Raw genomic sequence first — 15,433 nt, forward strand, 5'->3', positions numbered from 1 at the left:
CTGTGTTACAGACAGTTGTAGGTGTTGGGAATCAAACCCCCATCCTCCATCCTTGCAAAGAGTACTTGGTGCTCTTAATTGCCAAGGCATCTCTCCTCCAACCCCAAAATGATACAGATCTTTACAAGTCAAGTTCCAATGAAGCCCCAGAATTGATAGTGTAGCAGAAATCAGAGACTTCGAACCAGACCAATGACTCCTTAATGAACACTTGCAAGATGTATGGATAAAGGGGTTTACTGCATGGCTCACTGTGTGTCACACTACAGCTTCCATGAGGAAACTGATTTTTCTTTCTCTTCTTTATTTTTCTCTTAAATTTTGTTTTATTTTTATCTTGGGGGGAGGTTGCAAGGGCAGAGGGAGGATACAAAGGGAGGTGAAAATGAATGAGATGGAGAGGCATGATGTGAAAGAAACAAAGAATAAAAAAAAAGAAAAATTTAAAAATAAATAAATAAAATTACGTGTACCTCCATCTATGCAAAATTAGCCATCATGGGAAATAAACGAATAAGGAATTTTCATGGCAATTGATAGATGAGACTGAGTAGAAATAAAGCAGAAGTAGATATTCTGTGGAACTGGGATATGCTGGAAGGTCTAGATGGACATCTAAATCATTGTTCTTTAGTATGTAATTTCTAAATAGGTCTAATTACCAAATTTGCAGTCTTTGTTATCTTGAATTCATGGAGGAATACATTCTACGTTCCTTGACACCTGGGATTCTTTAAGTTGCTGAAGAAAACTGTTTTCTCATGTGGAAATCGTTCTTTACTGTGGACATCAATGCCACACTTTATGTCTTTTTACATAGCTCTGTTATGATGTACAGAAGAAGGGCTCTCATGGATTCTCCAGGAAATTTTCTTATAAGAAAGAATGATCATAATAGTTGAAAGCAGATACTTTTCACTTAAGAATTGAAAACAAAATTGATATTCATGAATGCATAAAATGTACTTGACAAGAAAAAAAGCACTAATGTATCAAATATTTCCTACCCAAACTTGATTATGAGTGAAAGTCACATATATTTAATTTATTCACATATCTACAAACATTCTCTGTGTCTTACTAGAAAAAAAAGTTACATCAAGGCACTTATGCTTATCACAGAGTTCAACTAAAAAACTTAATCATTAAAACAGTTGAGTTTGACGATCAAATTCAATAAAGACATCATAATTAGGTTTTCTCTTTTTATTCTCATACATGCTATGCACATTTCCGCATGAAATTTTTAGCAGCTTACAAAACTTAAAAATACCCTGGGAATAATTTAATCATTTTATTTAAAAAGCTTTAGGAGTAGCACGAGCACCTTGCTTTAGTGTTATAGAAAAAAAGAAATTTCTAACAAGTATTCATTACTTGTTCTTTCTGAAATAGCATAAATTTCTTTCTATGTTTAGAAGTTAAATGAGTGGACCACATATTAATAAACTGGCTGACTAAAGATTGGCAAATGTAATAATCTTGCTAAATGCTGCTAAAGATAATTATTTGCAATGTTATTTAGTGAAAAGCTAAAGAGAAGTAAACAAAGAAGGTGTATTGTCTATACTTCTATTGCAAAGTAAAACCTGAGTGCTGAACTTTAATGGTAGATAACAAAAAACAAGCGGATGTTGGTGTGGACAGAGGAAAGATAGTAGTTTAATTTAATTTCTATCTAGATAAAAAAGTAAGCACCATGGTAATTCACAGACAATGTTAAAGGAAGGGAGTTTGGAAACTCTAAAAGTCTACACTCAATTTCCTCTTCAACTAATTTTATAGGCAGATTAGGAGGGCTGCTTCAAATGAAATTATGAAACCCAGAGCCAGATATTGGGGTAATAAATGAGAGATCAGGGAAGCAGAAAGAAGCCAGCCATGTTCTTACCACTTGGAAATCCTCAGCCAAAAAGAGACCTACTTCCTGTATACCACACCTATATGCCTTGCTGTCCCTGCCCTCTTACTTCCTCTCTCTGCCCAGTTATATCACTTCCTGTCTGTCTGTACATACCTCCAGACCCCCAGGGTTAGTGCTGGGATTAAAGGCATGTGCCACCATGCCTGGCTCTGTTCCCGGTGTGGCCTTAAATTCACAGAGATCCGGATGGATTTCTGCCTCCTGAATGCTAGGATTAAAGGCATGTGTTACCATTGCCTTACTTCTGCTTAATATAGTGGCTGGCTTTTTCCTCTGATCTTCAGATAAGCTTTATTAGAGTGCACAAATAAAATATCACCACAGCAAATATTCTATTAAGTGAGGTAGTCAGACTCAGATAAAATCTCATTTTCTTTCAAACATGGATCTTAATTGTTAGTGTTTATAAGTACATACATAAGGGAGTGTCAGAGTGGGTAAAGGCTCTGAAATTAGATAGCAAACCACGAGAGTGAAGAGGAAGAGGTGTGCAAGAAGGAGGAATGAGGAACGTGCAAAAGGACATGTGACAGGAAACCACACAGAGAACACAGAGGCGTTGGGGGAGATGAGGAGGGAGCCAACAATAATTTGTATAAAAATAACAAAAATAATAAGTAAATTAAAATAAATGAATACACATATAAACAAATGAAGAAGTAAATTTCAGGGATCTTTTGATCAACCTTATCCAATTCCTAAAATTCAAGAATTATTCCACTCATTTCAGCATCCTTAGTTCTTCAGAGAGTCTTTTGCTATAATTAGAGACTTATTGCAAACTGTGCAGAAATGGCCAAAGCATTAAACTTCTAGTGAGGATCTTGGAAAAGTAGTCCCAAATCTTATAACAGCAAAAGTAACAACTACCAAAATCCAAACATGTAAATCTAAAATTAGACATTTTGATTCATTTAGTGAAAATTAAACTTCAATGCAGCTAACTCTAAGTGGTGTATAAGCATCCATATGGTGCAGGAACTTTAACCAGGGGCTTATTAACCTAAGCTGATGCCCACACAAAGTGGTAGGAACAGCCGGGCAGCAGTGGCAAGTGCCTTTAATCCCAGCACTCGGGAGGCAGAGCCAGGCGGATCTCTGTGAGTTTGAGGCCAGCCTGGTCTACAGAGCGAGACCCAGAACAGGCACCAAAACCACACAGAGAAACTCTGTCTCGAAACCCTCCCCCCAAAAAAAAGAAGTGGTAGGAGCTTCCCAGCATCCAGTGAGGTACAGAAACACCCCTCACTGCAGATCCCCCACACCACTCAGGCAGCCTAATTTGGGTTGACAAGTATACAGGGGTATGTGTATTGCCTGACTTTGCTGAAGCACAATCCCAAGTGCCAGAAAACAATAACAAAACCCAAAAAACAGAACAAACACACACACACACACACACACACACACACACACACACACACACGGCTTCTCATCAAAGAGATTTACCTGAAATTTTATCTCTGATTTCACAAGGAAATTTCCACTATAAGCTTAACTTTTCCACAAACCTAAGATCATTACCACACACCTGGCCAGGGTAAAACCAACAGTAACTCAGTCAGAATGTTCTTAATAAATCTGAAAGGCCTTGAAAGCCTGTGCCTAACTGGTCAAAATCCAGCAATACTAATTCTTTTGAACCAATATATTTATTACAAAATTTGAATCCCAAGCAAATATTTCTTTTAAAAAAATCACTGATTTCCAAATGGAGGAGCTTCACTGCTCCCTCATGTTGGGGGATATTCATTCACAGTGTGGACCCCAAGTTTGCATTTGCATGAATTAAATAAAATTAACATTGGGTCAGAAGGCTGCATTAGCAACTAGTTGACAGAAAGTAATCATAGAGCCTCAGAGGGCATCTGGGAGAGATAGAGAGACACAGGAAGTAGTAGTGTGGAGTTAGGAGTGGCACAGGTTTTTCTGGTTTGTGGAAATGGAAGCACAGGTCTTCTGTGGACTCCCACAAGGAGACAGGGTTAGCTAGTTGCTACTCAGCCTATCTGAGCTCACTGGTTTTCACCCCAACCTTTGACTCTCGAATCTTATTCATAATTAGAATGATAGAGATTTAGTTACTTTTAGCAGTAGCAACAGGGCCAGTGCCTGCAGGAGCAGAATTCTCACCAGGCTGTGGCCTGAGTGGCCAGGCTGCTGCTAGAAGCAAGTCAGTAACTGTGGAGGTGCAATTGCTGGCTGGGATAGCAGTAGATTAAGGCACACTCACTGTGCTGAAGATAACACCTTCAGGCTCCCAGTGAATACAGTGCTTTGATTTCTATTGATATTTTTGATATTTACATTTTCTGAAGTCCAGCTTTGCCGCACAGAAAGCACAATGTGATAGCTAGAGCTCAATTTTATACAAAAGACACTTCTGTGATTCTAATTTGCTTGCTGTCATATGTCATTCTCGGGCTTTAGATTAATAAATGGTGTGAAGAATAGCTCTTCTTCAGTTCAGCTTTGGGCTTGTGGGAAATTTCATGAGCCTACAAAACCAGCTAACCCCTTTTCAAATCTTACAAACTATAACACAAACAGCCTTGACCAAAGGGTATTAGAAATAGGCATTTTTTTTTAAATCATCAGCAGATCCAATCCTTGTTGACTCTGGGAAACAGTTTAACTTCTCTCTCTACTGTGTGCAGCTTCTGCCTACTCCACTGGTTCACACTGACACTGGTTCCCAGTTCTTCAAATCCACACATTCTTTCTGACAAGTACATTCTCTCCATAACTAAATTTGCCTCCCTACTTTCTCTAGGGACACAATCTGTACTTTCCCATGACATAACTAGCTAGTTCAAGAACCAAAGGTCTACTGCACAGGTATACTTGCATGTAAGTAGTGGCTTTGATAGACAAGTATTAATCCAAAGAGCATCATCAACAGTCTGCAGGCCGTTCTCTCAGGGTTTTGAAAAACTTAATGTCTAAGCTTGTTAATTAGCAGTCATCACTCTTTGAAATGAATTTTAGTGGTATATCACAGATCAAAATAGCATTGAGATCTAATAGTGGGAAAATTTATCCCGATTACCCAAAATAGCAGAACCGCTTGCTACTAGGTGCTCAGATGGGTTTGCACAAGTCACATTTAGAGCAGCAAGACTCTTTATTATTCTAATCCCAGATTTGAATGACCATTGCTTTTGCTATGTCCCATGTGATGGCTTTGTTGCTTTTGCTTTCTCAGTCACTCTGTGCCAGCACCAGCACCCTGGATATCTTCCTGCTGTTTACCTAATTGCTCTCTGAGTGAATAAAGCCACCACCTGTTACCAAATACAACCATGCTCTCCATGGAGGATGTGACTGAAATGAATTGTGATGGGGTCGTGATCAGGACTCAGCTTCTCATCTGTATAAACACAAATCCATAACCCCTGCTCCTTTCGCTCAAAATAGAAGGGCTTTAACTCAACGACAACAATGGATTATTATCTTTCTCCATTCCCTTCTGTTCCATCACCGATCTTCTGAGAATACTCCGTGTCCAGATTGAGCAGATATAGTTCTCCCCCGACAGGATGAAATAATCTGCGTATCACATTTCTTCACCTTCATTACTAGTTTTGCTCAGCTCAGAAAATATAAAACTCACAAAAGAACATTTTGTTTCCATTTTTTAATATAATGAAGTAATTTAAAAGCTTTTCCAAAGTGTCAGCTCTTAAGACATGCATACAAGTGACATTACACAGATGGGGCAGGTTATATTTTTCTCTGGTGTCCCTGGGTACCAGGCACACATGTGTTGCACATGCACACTTGCAGTGTTGTGTGACAAAACTTTTCCTGGGGAGACACAATATACACATCTATTCACCACAGATAGGGAATGAAAGGACTGTCATTGTTCTCAACACAAAGAAGACTTATTTGCCCCAGAGGGACAAAGTGCAGGGGGGGGGGGTAGAGGTGGGGATAAGAGACAAAGAGAGGAGACAGAGGACAAGGGAGAAGGGAAAGGGATATTTGCCCCAAGGGACAAAGGTGGAGAAGAGACAGATATTGCACATAGGCAAATGGCAGTTTATAAAGGTAAAAGTGGAAAACCCGTGTTAGGATGATGTGTTTAATTTTGATTGGGCATATTAATCAAGGCAGCCAAATGGGGCTTTTGATTGTTGGACTTCAATACTTTGATAGCCTCAGCTGGAGGGATTGGCCAAATAAGTGAATAGACCTTGATGGCTAGCTTTAGAAATGCAATCTAAAGGTTTTCAGGAAGGAAGAGGAAATGGGGGAAGGACAAGGCCCGCCAGAGCCATGTTTGCCATGATTGGGGTGGCTAAAGCCCCCTCAGGGAACTCATGACACACCAAAGTACAGATACCACCAAAGTCCAACTTAGTGAACTAAGGAGTTTTACTAGGGTTATTTATGTTAGGGTCCACAGATCACCCCCGTAAAAGACCACCACTCACGTATGCAAAAGCAAGAGTGTTTATTTCTCAAGAGAATTCCTGCATGCAGGAGTCAGCCACACAACAAAAAAGCGACATCCCCAGAGAACCTTGCCAGAGAACCTTGCAAGCTCCTTTTATAGATGACCAGGAGGGGATTAGGTCATCCTAAACATGATTGGCCAGGCAAGCAGCAGCCACACTAATATGTTTCTGATTGGCTGGGGCTGTAAGTGCTGAATCATGCCCGGTATATAATATCTCCCTCACTGCCTAATCAGAAACTGAAACTGAGACCTAAACAGTAGCTGAAACTTAACTGTAACACAGGCCTAGTAGAGGCTGGGGCCAGGAGAATCCCACCATGGCGCTACCATGGCCTCTCAACTTACAGGAATATATGTTATGATACTGTATGCTATGCGGGAGGTCCTGGCGGAAGAGTCATAGTGCCCCACAGTGGGTGACAGACAGAGATGCCATGCAGACAGCACTCAGTGAAGAGTTTTACTCAGTGGGGGGGCCGGGGAGAGGGGAGAAAGAGAAAGAGAGAGAGAGAGAGAGAGAGAGAGAGAGAGAGAGAGAGAGAGAAGGGCTAGGAGTTCAAGAGGTGCTCATCTCATGGGAGGAAAGCAGAAGGAGACAGAGAAGGAAATGCAGAGTTTTTCCTTAAGAATAGGCTTTTACATCAGGGCATAGGGTGGTGCCAAAGGGCGGGATCAGAATATTAACAATATGGATTAGGGAGTACTTACAGGAGAAGAAAAGACCCAAGGAGAGCTACATCACCAACGCCCATGGCAGCATGAGTGACGGCTCACAGAAGGGAACCTGAAGTACACTGCACAGCCTGCAAGGCAGCTCAGCATGTTGGAAAGTGTCCTTTCCAGGTGCCTCAGTTGACCTCAACTGCTTCCAGACAGCTCTGCTCCTTCTTGCTTTTTCCAAGCAGCTAGTCTCTTCTCAAAGTCTCTGCAGTTTGGCTCTGCTGTGTCTGAGGCTTTTGTTGCTTATTCTGGATGGGAGGGGACTGGTGAATCTGGTCAGCTTCAGGAACTTCCTGAAGCTATTTTGAGTTGTTTACCTTCCTGCTTAAGGAGCTTCCTGCCTGACAGAATGTTTCAATCTCAGAAGAAACTGTGACACAACATGCAGAAAGAACAGCGATACACATAAAATTTTTAAAAAAAAATAATTTTTAAAAACATAAATGTAAAATGTGGCATTTAAATGATTCTCATGAAACAAACTCTAGAATTCCCTAGGTCAGAAAGCATTTGGAAATAATGCCATAGAATGCTAAAATATATATCATTTGACCCAAATATTCTATGTATTTTTTTCACAGTAGAATTCTAAGGAATATCTTAGCTGACATACAATGACTAATGGACAGTGGGAGAAATATATAAATAATATGGTTGATAAATACCTTTCTGGAGCTGGAGAGATGGCTCAGAGGTTAAGAGCATTTGATGATCTTGCAGAAGATCCAGGTCCTGCTCCCAGCACTGGAATTGGGTACTTTACAACTACCTGTAACTTCAGTTCCAGGGTATCTAATGCCCCTTATAGCTTTTGAAGGCATTGTACACAGACCGGTACAAAATTACAGATAAATTAAAGTAAAAAAGTTTAAAGAGCACATTTTTTTAAAAAAAAAAATTGTTATGCATTAAAAAATTATGACTATTCACATTTACGGTACATAAAGTCATATTGTTATTTCAAAAAAAAATTGAACCAATCAATCCATCTACTACCTCAAGCATTTGGAACCCTCCATGATGAGATTAAACATTTATGCTCCTAGTGATATTGAAATATAAGGCCTTCAGCTATTAGCTTCATTCATCAAGTTCTACAAAGGATACAAAACCCTAGAACTCTGAAGATGGCTCAGTGGAAAAGGTGCTCACTGAACACACGTGAGAACCAGAGTTTGGATTCCCAGAACCAACATTCATTCCAAATGTGTGAGACAGTCTGCCTGTAATCTTATGCTGAGGAAGGCCAGGGTGGAGACAGGTGAATCCCATAACAAGCTGGCTAGCTAGGCTAACCAGCTGAGTCAGCAAAAATCTGTGTCCAAGTGAGAGATCCTGCTTCAATATATCCAACGAGATGAAGACAATGTCAATCTCTAACTTTCACACTCACATTCACACATGTGTACCCACATATACACAAGCAGTAAGAGAAGAGGAGCAAGCTTGATACTTTTTGTCAGTTTCAAAACATTACTTTTGATGGTTTTTCTCTTACAATAACGAAGATAATATTTAATGAAGCTATTTCTAGAAGAGAAGACATGTTTGCAGTTTGTTTTCATCATATATTATTGTGGTTTGCACTTGTCTAGCGTGCTTAGGTATACACTTTCACACGTTATATTAATACAATGCACAGACCCAGTTCTGGATAAAATAACAATTACAGTATAAATGGTTCTCTTTTCTTCATTTTAAATTCTATTCTTTATAATCAACATAGTCAGTTTTGCATCTTAGACATACTTATCTAAAAAGGCTACTTGACATAGAGGAGAAAATTGTTTAAACTAACTACAGACCCCATTGTAGATGCTGTTATATGGTAGGAGCATCCTTTTCACAGAGACATTTACCAGAAATAGCTGTTTTAAGGCCTTTTAGTGCTATTTTTGTAGTTTTCAATTAATTTGTAATTGTATTACTATTTGAATACCTTAAGAATAATCGGGCATCTCTGCAAAGCTTTTAATTCTGCTTTATCCACAACAGAGCTTCACTCACCTAATCCAGAAATCATGCAAAATTTTCTGTGCTGCCTTGTAATTTACACACCATATCAAAAGGTAGAGGGCAAAAGGAAAACTCCTGTTTCAAAAGTAATATATTAAAATTACACTGAGAGTTGCAGGCCCGCAGGCAGGACTCCTGCAGGCAGGCCTGACTACCATAATCCCCCACCAGACCCTGTAACTTACAAGCCCCAGTCAACCCCCCAATTCACCTATCCTCCGAGACCACAGCTGCCCCATAAGACACAGACTTTGCAAGCTCCAATTGGACCAAGAAACGAGTCTTTGTCCTCCTAGCTGAATCACCCTAGCCTGTAGGCTTTAGGCCCGGGGCACAACCACTGCCCCCATATCCTACACATAACAGCCTCAGTTGCAGGTCACCAGTCATAACTCATGCAGGCAGGCCCAAGTACCACCATTCCCCAATGGACTCTGTAACCTACAAGCCCCAATCCACCCCCCAAACTCACCCATCCTCTGAGACCACAATAGTTCACTGAGACATAGATTCCACCAGCTCAAATTGGACCAACAGCTCAGACTGGACCAAGAGTGGCTCCCTGAGACACAGACACCAGACACCAGACATTGTTTACACCAATTAGAAGATATGGTGGGTAGATGCCAGTGCAAGAATACATTCAGCAACATCAAGACCAATATGGCACCACCAGAACCTAGTTGTTCTACATCAGCAAGAACTGAACATCCCAGTGTAGAAGAAGTGAAAGAAAATGATCTTAAAAATGACTTTAAGAAGATGATAGAGGCCTTTAAAGAGGAAATGAAAAATTCCCTTAAAGAAATGGAAGAAAAGACAAACAAAAAAGTGGAAGAAATCAATAAATCCTTAAAGAAAGCCAAGAAAAGCATGAAAAAGTAATTAAATAGGTGAAGGAAACAGTTCAAGACCTGAAAATTGAAATGGAAGCAATGAATAAGATGTAAACCAAGGGAATACTGGAAATATAGAAAGAAACAGGAACTACAGATGTAAGCATAACCAACAGAATACAAGAGATGGAAGAGAGACTCTCTGGAATGGAGGATACAACAGAGGAAACAGATTCATCAGTGAAAGAAAATACTAAAGCCAAAAAAGTCATAACACAAAACATCCAGGAAATCTGGAACACCATGAAAAATCCAAACCTAAGAAAAATAGGGATAGAAGAAAGAGAAGAATACCAGCTCAAAGGCACAGAAAATATATTAAACAAAATTATAGAAGAAAACTTTCCCAGTCTAAAGAAAGAAATGCCTATGAAGATACAAGAAGGTTACAGAACAACAAATAGACTGAAACCAAAGAAGAAGTCTTCTTGCCACATAATTAAACCACAAAACATACAGAATAAAGAAAATATATTAAGAGCATCAAAGGAAAAAGGCCAAGTAACATATAAAGGCAGACTCATCAGAATAACACCTGACTTCTCAATGGAGACTCTGAAAGCCAGAAGGTCCTGGAGAGACATTATGCAGACACTAAGAGATCAAGGATGCCAGCCCAAACTATTATACCCAGCAAAAGTCTCAATTAACATAGATGGAATAAACAAAGTATTCCATGACAAAACTAGATTTAAACAATACTTATCCACAAATCCAGTCCCACAGAAAAAACTAGAAGGAAAAATCCAACCCAAGGAAGTTAGATGCACCCATGAAAACACAGGCAATAGATAATCCCACACCAACAAATCCCAAAGAGGGGAAACACACAACACTACCACCAAAAAATAACAGGAATTAACAATAATTAATCATTAATAATCATTAATTAGTAATAATAATATCCCTTAATATCAATAGATTCAATTCATCTATAAGACACAGGCTAACAGAATGGATATGTAAACAGAATCCATCCTTCTGTTGCATACAAGAAATATACCTCAACTTCAAAGATAGACACTACCTCAGAGTAAAGGGCTGGGAAAAAAATCTTTCCAGTTAAATGGATTTAAGAAGCAAGCTGGTATAGCTATCCTAATATCTAACAAAATAGGCTTCAAATTAAAACTAATCAAAAGAGATCGAGAAGGACATTACATATTCATCATAGGAAAAATCCATCAAGATGAAGTCTCAGTTCTGAACATTTATGTCCCAAATACAAGGGTACCCACAAACGTTAAAGAAATATTACTAAAGCTTAAATCGCACATCAGACCCCACACACTAATAGTGGGAGAATTCAACTCCCCACTCTCACCAATGAACAGGTTTTCCAGACAGAAACTTAACAGCCAAATAAGAGACCTAACAAAGTTATGATGCAAATGGACTTAACAGACATCTACAGAACATTCAACCCAAACACAAGAGAATATACATTCTTCTTACTACCCCATGGAACCTTCTCTAAAGTTGACCACATACTCGGTCACAAAGCAAATCTCAACAGATACAAAAAAATTGGAATAACCTCCTGTATTTTATCAGACCACCAAAGCTAGAATTCAACAACAACACAAATTACAGAAAGCCTAAAAACTCATGGAAACTGACAATACTCAACTGGACCACCACTGGGTCAAGGAAGAAATAAAGAAATTAAAGACTTCCTAGAATTCAATAAAAACGAATGTACAACACATCCGATCTTATGGGACACTATGAAAGCAGTGCTAAGAAGAAAATTCATAGCACTAAATGCCTACATAAAGAAGTTGGAGAACTCTCACACCAGCGACTTAACAGCACACCTGAAAGCTCTAGAACAAAAAGAAGCAAACTCACCCAGGAGAAACAGGCACCAGGAAATAATCAAATTGAGTGCTGAAGTCAATAAAATAGAAACAAAGAGAACAATACAAAGAATGAATGAAACAAAGAGTTTGTTCTTTGAGAAAATCACCAAGATAGACAAACCCTTATTCAAACTAACTAAAAGGCAGAGGGAGAATATACAAGTTAACAAAATCAGAAATGAAAAGGGAGACAACTAACAGTGAGGAAATCCAAAGAATCAGCAGGTCGTACTTCAAAACATTTACACCACAAATTGGAAAATCTAAAAGAAATGGATAATTTTCTGGATAGGTACCATATACCCAAATTAAATCAACACCAGATAAACAATTTAAATAGACCTATAATTCCTATGGAAATAGAAACAGTCATTAAAAGTCTCCCAATGGAAAAAAAAAGCCCAGAACCAGATAGTTCCAGTGTAGAACTCTACCAGAATTTCAAAGAAGAGCTGATACCAATACTCCTCAAATTGTTCCACTCAACAGAAACAAAAGGAACATTGCCAAACTCTTTCTATGAGGCTACAGTTACCCTGATACCCAAACCACACAAAGATGCAACAAAGGAAGAGAATTACAGACCAATCTCCCTCATGAACATTGATGCAAAAATACACAATAAAATATTGGCAAACCAAATCCAAGAACACTTCAAAAAAATCATCCATCATGATCAAGTAAGCTTCATCCCAGAGATGTAGGGATGGTTCAACATACAAAAATATGTCAATGTAATCTATCCTATAAGCCAACTGAGAGAAAAAAAAACACACATGATCATCTTATTAGATTGTGAAAAAGCCTTTGACAAAATCCAACATCCCTTCATGACAAAGGTCTTGGAGAAATCTGGAATACAAGGAACAGACCTAAACATAGTAAATAAAATTTACAGTGAGCCAATATTAAATTAAATGGAGAGAAAGTCAAAGAGATTCCACTAAAATCAAGAACAAGACAAGGCTGTCCACTCTCCCCATATTTATTCAATGTAGTACTTCAAGTTCTAGCTAGAGCAATAAGACAAAAAAAAGGAGATCAAGGAGATACAAATTGGAAAGGAAGAAGTCAAACTTTCACTATTTGCAGACTATATGATAGTATACATAAGTGACCCCAAAAATTCTATCAGGGAATTCCTACAACTGATAAACAACTTCAGTAATGTGGCAGGATACAAGATTAACTCAAAAAAAATTAGTAGCCTTCCTATACACAAATGATAAACAGGCTGAGAAAGAAATTAGAGAACCATCACCCTTTACAGTATCCACAAATAATATAAAATATCTTGGGGATATTCTAACAAAATAAGTGAAAGACCTGTATGACAAGAACTTTAAGTCCTTGAAGAAAGAAATTGAAGAAGATATCAGAAAATGAAAAGCTCTCCCATGCTCATGAATAGGTAGAACCAACATAATAAAAATGGCAATCTTACCAAAAGCAATCTACAGATTCAATAAAATCCCCATCAAAATCCCAACACAATTTTTCACAGACCTCAAAAGAACAATATTCAACTTCATATGGAAAAACAGAAAACCCAGGATATCTAAAACAAGCCTTTACAATAAAGTAACTTTTGGAGGCATCACCATCTCTGACTTCAAGCTCTACTATGGAGCTATAGTAATAAAAACAGCTTGATATTGGCATAAAAACCAACATGTGGACCAATGGAATCAAACTGAAGACCCTGACATCAATCCACACACTTATGAACACCTGATTTTTGACAAAGAAGCCAAAACTGTACAATGGAAAAAAGGAAGCATCTTCAACAAATGATACTGGCATAAGATTGCAAACAGATCCATATCTATCACCAAACACAAAACTCAAATCCAAGTGGATCAAAGACCTTAACATAAATCCAGCTACACTGAACCTGGTAGAGGAGAACATGGGAAGAAGTCAAGAAAGCATTGGTATAGGAGACTTCCTAAACATAACACCAGTAGCATAGACTCTGAGAGCAAAACTTAATAAATGGGACTTCCTGAAACTGAGAAGCTTCTGTAAGGCTTCTGTATTGGCAGCCTACAAAAGGGAAAAGATCTTCACCAACCCCACATCTGACAAAGGGCTGATCTTCAAAATATATTAAAGAAACTAGACAGCAAATACCAAACAATCCAACTACAAATGGGCTACTGATCTAAACAGAGAATTCTCAACAGAAGAATCCCAAATGGCCGAAAGACATTTAAAGAATTGCTCAACATATTTAGTCGTTAGAGAAATACAAATCAAAACAACTCTGAGATATCATCGTACACCTGTCACAATAGCTAAGATCAAAAACACTGATGATAGCTTATGTTGGAGAGGATATGTAAGAAGGATGGGAGTGCAAACTTGTACTGCCACTTTGGAAATCAGTATGGTGGTTTCTCAGAAAATTGGAAATCAATCTACCTCAAGACCCAATGATACCTCCCTTTGGCGTATACCCAAGGGATGCTCAAGCATACCACAAGGACACTTGCTCAACTATGTTCATGACAGCATTATTCATAATATCCAGAACCTGGAAGAAACCTTGATGCCCCTCAACTGAAGAATGGATAAAGAAAATGTGGTACATATACACAATGGAGTGTTACCAGCTGTAAAAAACAATGACATCATGAAATTTGCAGGCAAATAGATATAATTAGAAAATATCATCCTTAGTGAGTTAACACAGACTCAGAAAGACAAACACTCTATGTACTCACTCATAAGTGGATACTAGACATAAAGCAAAGCATAATCAGACTACAAACCACAGCTCCAGAGAAACTAGAAAACAAGAAGGACCCTAAGAGGGATGTACAGATCACCTTGGGAAGGAGAAACAGAGGAGATCCCAATGAGTAAACTGGGGATGAGGGAGGCATGATAGAGGGTAGGGGATGGGACATGAAAACCTGAGGGAACAGGATGGTCGAGCTGGGAGAGGGACAGAGTGGGAGAGAAATGAAAGAGACATTATGGGATAAGGGAGAAACCTGGTGGTAGGAAAATTCCCAGGAATCCACTGGGATGACCCCAGATTAGACTACAAGCAATAGTGGTGAGGGTGCCTGAACTGGCCTACCTTGGTAATAAGATTGGTGAATACCCTAACTGTCATCATAGAGCCTTCATGCAGTAACTGATGGGAGCAGATGCAGAGATCCACAACCATGAACCAGGCCAAGCTCTGAAAGTTCAGTGGAAGAGAGGGAAGAGGGCTTATATGAGCAAGGGAGATCAAGATCATGATGGGGAAATCTACAGAGACAACCAAGCTCAAAGCAACTTAAAAAATTGAGACCGACAGCTGTGGGACTTGCATGGGACAGGACCAGACCCTCTGCATACAGGAGACAGTTGTGTAGCTGGGTCTGTTTCAGGGTGCTCAGGCAGTGGGATCAAGATCTATCCCTGCTGCATGAGCTAGCTTTCTGGAACCCATTACCTATGGTGGGACACCTTGCTCAGCCTTGATGCAGGGGGAGGGGCTTGGTCCTGTCTCCACTGAATGTACCTGTCTTGGCTGTCCCCTGATGGGAGGACT

Source organism: Peromyscus eremicus, chromosome 17 (assembly GCF_949786415.1).
Source record: "Peromyscus eremicus chromosome 17, PerEre_H2_v1, whole genome shotgun sequence".
Taxonomy (NCBI): Eukaryota; Metazoa; Chordata; class Mammalia; order Rodentia; family Cricetidae; genus Peromyscus; species Peromyscus eremicus.